Here is a 12,235-nt window from a genome sequence, read left to right as displayed (position 1 = left end):
GCACATTTCCTAATAAAAATGTAATCCTCTCCTCCTTATAAAATTCTGGATCTTGAGCAAATTCTATTTCTATGTTTTTATTTTCAGAAACTCGCACGTAAGTGTTATGTTCTTCGTTATATAATTAAAAAAATATGCATTTTGGGAGTCTTTGATACATAACTATAATTTTAGTAACAAGATGACTGATCAATTTTCATTTATCTAGCTCGTTCTAGGCATTTATCTAGGCCGTTTTGTTTTTGAACGCTTTTTATGTAATTTGATACATAACTACAATTTTAGTAACAAGATGACTGATCAATTTTCATTTATCTAGACCGTTTTGTTTTTGAACGCTTATTATATAGTTTGATACCTAACTACAATTTTACTAACAAGATGACTGATCAATTTTCAATTATCTAGGCCATTCTAGGCATTTATCTAGGCCGTTTTGGTTTTGAACGCTTATTATGTAGTTTGATACTTAACTACAATTTCAGTAACAAGATGACTGATCAATTTTCATTTATGTAGGCCGTTCTAGGCCGTTTTGTTTTTGAACGCTTATTATGTAGTTTGATACCTAACTGCAATTTTAGTAACAAGATGACTGATCAATTTTCAATTATCTAGGCCATTCTAGGCATTTATCTAGGCCGTTTTGGTTTTGAACGCTTATTATGTAGTTTGATACCTAACTGCAATTTTAGTAACAAGATGACTGATCAATTTTCATTTATCTAGGCCGTTATAAGCATTTATCTAGGCCGTTTTGTTTTTGAATTATCGCGCTTACATGCACGAGGATTAATAACTGATAGACGATCAATCTTTAAACGATTTGGTTCAAAATTTGATAAGAAATTACGCTTTTGATGTTGAATCTATGAATTAAATTTTATTTATCTAAGTCATTGTGTTTTTGAGTAATCGAGTATAACTAAATGAATTAGAATATTCCATGTTTTCTGTGTAAATATAATTTTAAAAAGTATTGTCATTTACTGCGATATGATGTAGTTCCACAAAATTGGTTAACGTTAATTTACATAAGCATTGATGATTCGTGATGTGACCCATTTTCCCTGCTGTATTTATAAGCAAGACAAAAAAAAAAAAAACAATACTGAAATGATACTATAAATATAGCGAATGAACAACTGGTGGCCGAAAGAGGCTCTCTCAGGTTAATATTAAAATAATATATAAACGGAAAATCATAGCTAACAGTACTGTTTAAAATTCAGAATCAATTTGTGATGCAAAATCAGCAGTCACTTACGATGAGAATGAGTAAGTTACCACATAAAAACGGACCATAAGAGTAACCAAAAGAGTTACATGAAAAGGAGCATATGAAGAGATGCTTTTATAAAATTGCGTTTGCCGAGCAATGATCATCTAGGCCAGCACGTGATGTTATGATGCTTTACTGAACATTAAATAAATTTTCAAAAAATAAATTGCCATAATTTTGCAGACAGGTATAATTCGAAATTATGTGCCATCAAATTAAGATGTGTATAATTTTCATATTATAATATTCACGGTAATTTTAAAAATTACTTTAATTTTAATTTTCTGAAATATATAGCCATATGTACATTTTTTAAATTTTAAATATCTAAATTATCTATACGATTTTCATTATTATTAAAAAGAATAGAAACGTTCAGACAGAGAATTTAAAATAAAAGCTCACTTGAGAACGTGTTTGTGAAATATAATAATGTAGTTAAAATTTAATTATAAAATTTTTTATAAAACATTCTACAAGTTTCCCTAAGAATTTGATATTTTTTATAAGTTTTAAATCTTTAATGTGTTCAAAAAATTTTTTTAGGAATAAATGGATTCAAATTAAAAATTTCTAATATATTTTTTTAAAGTTTATATCATTAATTAAATTCGGCTTTTGAAATTCGAATGCTTTTTATATTGATTACATTTAACTCTTAAATTAATAATGCCTTTTTAATGTTTTTGAGATTGAATATGTTTGATTTTTAAATCTCTTGTACATTTTTCTTGTTTTTAAGGTTCAAACTTCACAACTTCTACAGAATGCATTTCTGTAATGTGATTTTCGCGTAGTTTTTTTTTTTTTCAGTAGTATGCATTTTTTTTTAGTAAAAGATAAATTATTAAATAAATATCTGACAAATATAGCAAATAGCCAAATCACTGAGCAAACTGTAATTCCTGCAGATTACATCATAAAAACTCAGCAGGCAAGCTCTCAAAACATGTATTTTACAGTGTGAAAAAATAGCTTTTCCGGCATAACTAGGGTCGTGTTTTTGCCTTTTTAGTGATTCCACTGACACATTTTTTTGCATACGAAAAGCAATAAATCTATAACAATGCACATTTTCAAAAGGACTTAGATGAATTTATTCTTCTCTATCTATTGGTTTTTATAAGCTCTGAAAAATGACAAACTAGTTCTTTTTTTTTTGTTACAAAAAACAAATTTAAAAATCTTCATCGCACATACACGGCAATAGTTGTTTAACATTGCATGTTGCAATGTTCGGGAACAAGCCCATCTGTCTGTCAGAACTGTCGTGTTCTTGTGATGGGGCTCACGGAAGATGTCTTTAACCCTCGCTTCTAAAAATAGGACCTCCTTTTTCTCCGGGATTATAAACCGGGAGAGAGAAAATTTCCTTTTGTTGCATTTCTCAACAAAAGGAAATGAAAAATGTTGAAGCGAAATGCGGAAACTGTAACTAAAATTTCCAGTGGATGTAGTTTTTGAATAAGCTCGATCGAGTTTTTCAGTGAATTTCAAAGTGTGAGAATATGAAGTGAGAAATGAAGACTCATGTAAGCTGAATAACGTATAATATAAGTTATGAAAAAAACACCAAAAATATAATATAGGACCAGGGCAAGGTACATAGTGCCCCTAGTTAAGGATTTACATATTTATGTGCTCAGTTAAACATAGTATAGCCAAATACAAAAAAATATAAATACAATGCTTTTTAATAACAATAAATAACTTTTAAACAATTAAAGTATGCAAGAAAAAAAATCAATTCTCAGTAAAATTCAGTAACTTACATTTTGAGTAACAGTTACTAAATTAACTCTCTAAAAATACCATTTTTTTCTAGTCATGATATATTAAAATATTTTTAGGATTGAGATCGGCTAAGAAAAGTGATTCATTTAGCTGATTAAATCAATTTAATTTGATTCATTAATTAATTTGGTTAACTAATAATTAACAGACCAAGACATAATCATTTTGTGTGAGATAAGAATCTGAAACATCTAAGTTTTTGTCTTATTGAAAAATTTGTCAGAACTTATGCCATCTTACATAACCTCATTCAAAGATTGATGCATTTGGTGGGAAGCATACTTCCCATGGCTCTAGAAAGGGTTAATACACAGTTAATTTACAGTCACTGTTGACTATAAATTGTAATTCAGTATTCATTATGAGAGGCGAAATTCAAAAAATGAAAAAGCAAATACTGGTTCGGATTTCGATTATGGTAAATAAAAAATATCAATATGCTGTATTAGAAAACATTCCATTTATTTATTTTTTCGGATTTGGTTTATACTCCTCAAAATAAAGATGAATGTGTACTTGTGTGTTGCCATGGCTACAGAATAATTAAATTTAGCGCAGTAATAATTTAGAAGATGAGTATTTGCACCTCAAAGCAAATTTTAAAATTTTAGTTAGAATTTTATTACGAATTAAATGGAGTTTTAACGTTTTCCTGTCATAACTTTCGAAAATAAAATACAAAAATTATTTTTACATCAGTTTAAAATTTAAGAGTTATTTATATTTACAATAAAGTCATTTTTTGCTCTATAATTTTTTCTGTTTTTAATCAATTTTTAAAAATGTTTCAAGCATATTATACAACAAATTATTCCACAACTGAAATGAAATTTATATCATATTCATTATGACTATTAATGTTTATATTTAGGCAGCATTTTTCCAGATGTCGATAGCCAAAATATGTAGATTTAGCTTATTTTTCCCGTTTGAGAAATTTGAATTTAAAGCATGCTTTAAAAAATTGAAATTTTATGTTCTTACAATTATGGTTTAATTTCAGAATCAAGCAATGGTTAAAAAAAAACTGCTAAAATACGTGTGCCCATTTTTAAACATTGCTGTTCTTTCTTGCGATATATTTGAATGTATAAAGATACAAATACGAAATTAAGGATATGCATAACACTGTGAACATAATGGTATAAGGCTTCTAAAATAATATGAGTAATATATCAATCAAAATTTGAAGTTTAAAAATGTTTTATAGTAGAAACCATTAAGAACAAATTATACAAAATATTTAGTTTAAATGTTTAGCAAGTATTACTTGATAGCAACAACATTTAGCGGCTAGATGTGCAGTAAAATCCCATGAAGGCTCTTTAAATGTCAGTTTTGATTTTGAGCTGAAATTTAATGATAGTATTTTTAAAGTATTGATATCTACTGTTTCTACTGCTTTTATTTTCAGTTCTAAAAATTTGATAAAAAATTACTTTCTTCTTTTTAATACACTTTTAATTTTTAATAACAGCGAATTTGAATTTACCATTTTATTAATAATTCATTTTTTTTAGTCTGAGGAAATTTAATTTGTCTTTTATATAATTTCTGGGAAATCTAATTTTCCGAGAGACAGGAAATAGTTTCTAGCAGGGAGAAATGAGTAAACAACGAGTGTAAAAAGTAAGAGATTTATACGAATTAAATAATATGCTGGACGCACGACCTTTTCCCAACATTCATGTCTTTATAGGTAATGTCAAAGCAGATGTTGTATAATTCAAATTTAATCCGAACAGTAATTACTCTGCTTTTACGCCCACGCCCTTTTGAAAAGGCCACTAATTGAAGTTCGGCGAGTCCGTGCTTATAATTTAATGAGAATTTAGGAACTTGTAACCGCTCCTCCGATTGGAGGAGACATTTTGAAAATTTAATTTGGGATTCTTTAACAAAACTACTGGGCAGACGATAAAGAAAAAACAAATACACTAACAAATAAGTTTTTTGGAGAAACGAGAATTTCCTTTTGCTAATAATTATTAAATAGTTTGTTCAGCAAATGTACTGTTGCCAATACATTTTCAAAACAGGAGAAAACAAGAGAAACCCTCAAAAACTGGAAAGCAAAATTTATATATAGATGAAAAGATATTGTTTCCATTTTTTCCAAAAGATAGTTAAATTTCTTTCTATTATTTCAGGAGCTTTCATTCGAATTCTTTATTTAGAACGAGCTTAAAAAAAAGAATCGATTTTCGTCTGCGTTTCTATGGCTTTTATTTTCAAGTTTAAGAAAAGGAGTTTGAACAAATAATCAAAGCTAACAAACTCTTGTTATTTTTACACAATTTTTTGCAGTCCTTATTAAACGAATGCAATACAGATAAGTACAAAAGAGTTCTATATACATAGCGTTTAATGTAATATTATGGAATAATCGTTATTCAGTATTTGAGCACGAGAAAAAGAAACAAACTAATAATAGTCCATGAAAGCAGTTCAGCAACATTATTTTCTATAATTTTGTAGCGAGTTTCTTTAAAGAATTTTATGTTTTGTATTAATTTTTATTTTCTAATATACGAAGTATCTCTACTATTAACTAGCTGTTTTTGGTGACAAGTTAGTTCAAAGCGATTAATAGTTTCTAAAATTTAATTAAATACTTTGTGTAATTTTGTCTTAATTGCATCCTCAATAAAATATTTTTAAATCTCATTGTACTATACATTTGCCTAATTTTCTATTATATGTAGTCACAAGAATTAATCATTGGAGTCAAACAAATATCAATTCCAGGAAAAGGTAGCAGTATTTAAAAATGAAAAAAGTATTAATGTACTTAAAAATGAACGTAATCAAAAAATTTCAATTTTACTTAATTCCGAATTTAAAATTTATTAATGTAAATAGAATTAAAATTATTATAAGCATGCCTTTTATTGTAACGTACTTATTATGGGAAAAGTACGGCAAATTTTCATATCTTAATCATCAATAATAGAAAAAATGCTGATATATCGGTGGCAACAATGAAACAATTTGAATTTCACTTCAACAACGAAATGCATTGTCATAAAACAGGATGAATTTTTTTTAGAAAAATTAATGAAAATTTTTTGCATTTTAAGAAGACATAAAAATCATTTATGTAATGCAATATTTTGGAAAATTACGGCAAAAAAACCCGTAAAAATTTCATCTAAATTAAAAATAATTAACAGATCCAAGCAAATCACCCTCAGGTGGACATTCTTATTCTTTAAAGTATATATGTGCCAAATATAGTAACTTTACACATATGTAACAAGCGATGAGAATCTGTAGTAATCATTTATTTGAAATCTTTAAAATAACAAAACAGATGTAATGTAAAAAAAAAAACGAATTCGTAGTATATAATGTGATATAATTTATTTGAAAAAAAAAATGAGTATATAAAAATTAGGATTTTCTAAATAAAAAATAGATAATCAAAATAACCATATTTTTAGAGACACAGCAAGGTACAATTTATAACGATTCAACAAAAAAATAATCATGCATATAAAAAGACATAAAGATTAAATATAAATTAAATGTCAGACGATAAAATAGTTTCGGTTAAATATCTCAAAGAAAAGACGGTGTAAAAAAGTATTATTTGAAATTAATATTCTCGGGAAAAATCGTTTGCTTTATTTTTCATTTGTGCTTCATCATACGACATTTTATGTGAAAAATAAACGGAAAAATAATGCCAAGTTCATGCTTGTAGTAAAAATTATAACTCTATATTCTAAATAAAAAACTTTGATGAGTATTTCTTATAACATTATTTATGAAAACAAAGTATATCACAATCTAGAATTTCAGACAAAAGAAATTTTTATTTTTACTTGGTATTTGCTACCTTTTTAGAAATATATATATAAATAAAACTGAAGTGCCATTTTTTTTTAACTTAAAGAAATCTAAACTGCCATTTAGAGTTTTTTTTTAATTTAGTTGTCAATTTCTTTCTTTGGAATACAAGAAAGGTTTTAGCGAAAATTTCGTAACAAATAATTAAATAATTGTTTTTTTTAATTGAGTAAAAACTATGTTATGATGGCGCATCTGAAATTTTACGCTAGTACCTAAATTAAAAATTGTTTTGAGGTTTTCTGTTACTTAAAATATTGATTATTGATAAAATATTGATATATTAATAAAAGGAAGATGCAATTGCAGTTAAAAAGATGATTTGAAAAAAAAAAAATCGATTCTCAAGGTGTTGCACTGAGAGGAGATGTCCTATTGCGCTAGTGATTGTGGGAAAACTTGCAATTACAATATCTGAAGCCTCTGCAATGCTTCTGTAGGTGCTCGCTTTGTAACAGAGACACTGGACATTCCATAGTCAAATGAACTCATAATTTTAAGCAAAATTCTAAAGCGCTACCCTTACAAGATGCACACCGTGCAACAACTGAAATCGCAAGATGACCCTGTATACCTCGATTTTGCCTTACGTTTTCTAGCGAAGATACAAGTGGATGAGAACTGGTTGTAGAATATTTTATGAACAGACAAGACCCATTTTCATTTATTCAGTTGTGTGAACACATAGAATTGCTGCAAATAGGATCGTGCATTGCAACAACAGCCACTGCCTTCCCCTGCACGTCATGGCAAATTTCAATTTAGGCTCTGATTTCTCCGAGACAGTCACATCAAATGGGATTACTAGATGTACTGACACAAGTAAAAGATATATGACAGATTCTTGGAAGAGCATGTTGTCCCGACATTGACCTCTTTGACAAATACCTTCTTTGACCAACATGGTATTCATAAAAGATAAAGAAACTTCCATCCTGCAAGATATGTAAAGAGTGCCAAGCTAAATTCCCTGATGAATATGTCATCTCATGTTCTATATCATTTGTTTGGCCAGCGTTATCACCAGATTTGAATCCTTATTTCTGGCAGTGGTGTTTTCTCAATAATCGCGTTTATCAAGGACATGTAACTAATGCTGGATGAGAAACTGCTTATTTTGGAGCTTTATTTCACAAGGGTTACATTCAAAATCCAATATACTGCGTTATTTATTTCAATTATTTACAAATTCATTAAAAATGTTTTTTAAAGTCATTATAATTATCTCTTTACTTATGAAAGTTTTTAATTCAGTATGTATCATTATTAATAATTAACGACCAAACTTTGCTGAATTACACTCAAAATTTGCTGTTTTCTTTTGCTTATCATTTTTTTACCCAATGTTTTTAATTTCGAAATTTGGGATTACTACAAAGTATATAAAGCCCTCATACCTTAGCGTTCTGGATTATCTGATTAACAGAGTCGCGAAAAATTCATAGGGCATTGTGGTGTAGGCATTATAGCCATTTAACCTTGCGTCCACCTTTCACAGTAATACTATCCGTCATGAAAATGAAGGTAACTAGAACACACACCATAATAATACCGATCAAAGAAACTATCGAGCGACATACCAGAAGCTTTACATCTCTATATCTCAGATGTTCCCCAGTAAATTCGAATTTTTATATAAAATAGAATTTTTAATGTGGTCCATTTTTAATATGGTATAATCCATTGAATTTACACATGTGCGAACTGTTACTTGATTAGAATTTTATTGGTAATGAGTTTCCAATGGCAAGAATAAGCCATTACATTTTGCCGTTACATGGTAACGCTATTGCTCTATTGTACAAAAATAAAACAGAATTAATCCAAATGTCGACTCGATTTTATATAAAAATCGATTTTTTTTCCATCTCTAATATAGTTTACTAATGCAAGCCTAAGTACTTCATATTGATTCGATTCTGATGCCAAATTATACAGAAACGAGAATTGTAAGAACACATCTGACACTACTAATATGCGCGCCATCTATGTTTCAAAATTTTCCCTACACTGCTTGCTATCAACTTGAATTATCACCTGCTATAAAATTTCTAGGTAATGAGCAGATCTCGGAGTTCTTTTATCGTAATCGATAAGTTGTTACGGTTTCTGCATTTGACGTATTTATTTTTCAATAAATAACGAAAGCCACTTTAGATTTCAAAGAATATTTCATATGGAATAAAATATGATCGTAGATGTTAAAAGAAAATAGGACAAAGAAATAAAATTTTTTCCTGTATTCTTGCTTACTTTTGAGAAGATTAAGAGCAATGACCTTCACCAGTGGATAAAAAGTAAATTCTTTGATGTGTTTATGTAGCTTTCAAGGTTGTTGTTTTTAGACATAGTATAAGACTAGTACAAAAACAATTTTTTTGAGCACCTCTTTACTGATGCTTAGGGAGGATGAAAAAGCTTTCCTGCATTACAGTTCCAGAGCTTAAATAAATAGGATTTTGAAACGTATTATTTTAGGTTTCTTTGTAATGCATCTACTACATTTTTTGATGCAGTAGCATAATATAAGTCTCTGAAAATTTTATTTCAATAGACAGAATATAACTATTAGTTTTTCGTTTATTCTTTGGGAGTTTTTTGAAAGTACACTCTGAAAATCAAGATATTTATTACGGATAATCAGAATGTAAATTAGCTTCAACATATTGTTACAGAAATTATCCTATGGATGTACCGTGAAAGAAGTCAGACAATAATAATATATCATGTAATTTTAATTTCGTTATAGAAGAAAACTATGATTTATTCTACAAGGTGAAACAAACACTGGCAGAAACGCATAGCTGAAGCATGTACAAAGAACAATATGTATAGAAATTTGCAACAGGAGCAGACAACAAATCTCTAATTCCAAAGCAATTATAGCAATCAGGGTATATAATTAGTTTTCTCTACGGAAGCTAATAAGGTTTCCCGTATCAGGGTTCCTAAAAAAGGTATCTTCATAATTCCTGTATTTTCCAAAACTTTCGTTTTTACAGCCTAAGACGCCGAAATAGAGGGTCATTGACTTGCATTCATTTAGATTTCAGTAATGATAATGTCATTGTATGAGAACACTAATATACTATATTAATAAAATGGGTTAATGAGGTATTTTAAGATAATCCTCAAATTGAAATGACCCATGATAGCTGATTGATCACTTTATAGGAACATACTCTATTGTTGCAAAACATATTTTCAGGTATTAGTTAACAATATTTTGTAAAGATATATATGGAGAATAGGATGACGCAGACATTGACAAAGAATAAAGATGTGACTTTTCGAACCAATGAAAAATGACACTAAGCTTGGACTCTTTTTAATGCTATTAAATTGTCAAGCTGATAAAATTAATTGTTCAAGACAAATTAGTCTTCCATGAACTTCAAAGATTATTGCTGAAATAAAAATTTACATTGTAAAGAAATTAATTATCCACTCAAAAACGTATTGAGCTAGAGATATGAAATTTATACAAAATCTTAACACCACATTTGTATATTTCTAATAAAAGTGGATGCAAATCATCGAATTGAGGTTCACTTCTAAGGTTTGTTCGTATGCATGCGAGCACCCAAAAACGCAAAAAGCTGTATGAATGAAATTTGGTATACAGATTTCTCATAAAAAAAATTATATGAAATGTTTTGACCTAATTTGTCAAAGGAGTGATCGCTTATTGGTCAGTAAATTTGTGTGCATTTGAAAGTGCTCACTCAAAAACGTACCGGCATAGATCAATAAAATTTGGTATGTGGTCTTATAGGTCCAATCTTCATAATGGAAGATGCGCAAATTATATATTCCGATATTCTTCATTATATAAGAAGCACAAAACGTATGATACTGCATCACTACATTGGATGTTGGAGAAGGGGGGGGGGTATATTATTTTACCGTTTTCCCTCCTATACCCCCAGAGGAGTTTTCTGGGTATACAGAGAGCGACTCTTCTGCTCCCCTTGAGTCAGTGCTAGAATGCTTTGTGCAAAGAAGTCAACGGGAGAATAATCCAGCTAGTTTCTTCTTCTTATTGTTTATAAGATAGTTTTAACCATCTGTAATTTGTGCAACTCTATGCAATTACAAGAAGCCAGAAATATGGATTTCACAAGCCCTATAATATTTCTTTTCCTTCCTCATATTTGCCTTTTATGCCATTTAACATGAGAAGTCGAGTAAATATATATCATTTGTTGGAAGAGTTAGAATAGTTAAGAGGATTAAACAGCGCCGAATTCTTTTTTCATTTTATAAGAGGATTATCTCCCAGTTCCGGGAAGTATTGTTTGAAATCGATTAATAATATCTCTCAAGAAGAATCACATATTTTTAAAGACAGTTTTTGGAAGGTTTAATAGGATTTCGCTCAAGTATTTGGATCTAAAAATATTTGCAGAAGATAATGCTGTGTTACTTCAATTAACTAAAGAGCTTTAAAAAAATTTCAAAAAAAAAAAAAAAAAAAAAAAAATCGAAAGAAAAGATTTAATGTCGAAATTAGATTTGCAAAGGAATATGTCAGTAGTTTCGTATTTTTCTTACGGCTCTATAGTTTGGCGATTAATTACATTATAAATCTTTTTTTTCGGAACATTTTATATTCTAATTCGTGAAGAGAAATTAAAAAAAAACGTAGTTGTTAAAAGGGTTTGAAAGTCATATTTTATAAAAAATATACCATAGGAAATATGAAGATTAATTTCTTTAAAGCGACAAGTGTGTTATCAGGAAACAGCAAAGATGACATATTTTTCTTTGAACTTTTTAATAATGCAGTCAAAGAAATTTATAGTTTATTCCATTCTTTTACAAATTCTATGCAATATATATTCTTCAATGTAATATTTTCTCATTAATTTTCTATTATTTTAATGGTTTTACATTTTTTGCTATTTTAATAAAATATTTATTTCTATTAAAGAAAATAGTATTGCGGAAATCTGCCTGGTTGAAGGGAGCACTTTGCTTCATGTCCAACAACCTCAATAACAGATAACAGTGTTTAATTAATCCACAAGAAAAACATGAAATACTGGTGGCAAAACACAACTGAAGCGTATATAAAAACAGTATTTGTAGAAATCAACAACACATATGCAAACAGCAAATCATTATTAAACAATTGTAACAGCATGAAACTCTAAAATGGAACTAGATTTATGACTATTTATTTATGGCAACAATTTATGATTAACACTCCAAAAAGAGAAGTCATTCGACTCTCTCTCTCTCTCTCTTCATTCACCCAAAATTTAAATAATTTCTATTTGAACACAGGATATTCTGGAAGAATTG

Source organism: Argiope bruennichi, chromosome 6 (genome assembly GCF_947563725.1).
Source record: "Argiope bruennichi chromosome 6, qqArgBrue1.1, whole genome shotgun sequence".
NCBI lineage: Eukaryota > Metazoa > Arthropoda > Arachnida > Araneae > Araneidae > Argiope > Argiope bruennichi.
The sequence above is the reverse complement of the archived record's forward strand: the minus strand, read 5'-3'. Positions refer to the sequence as shown.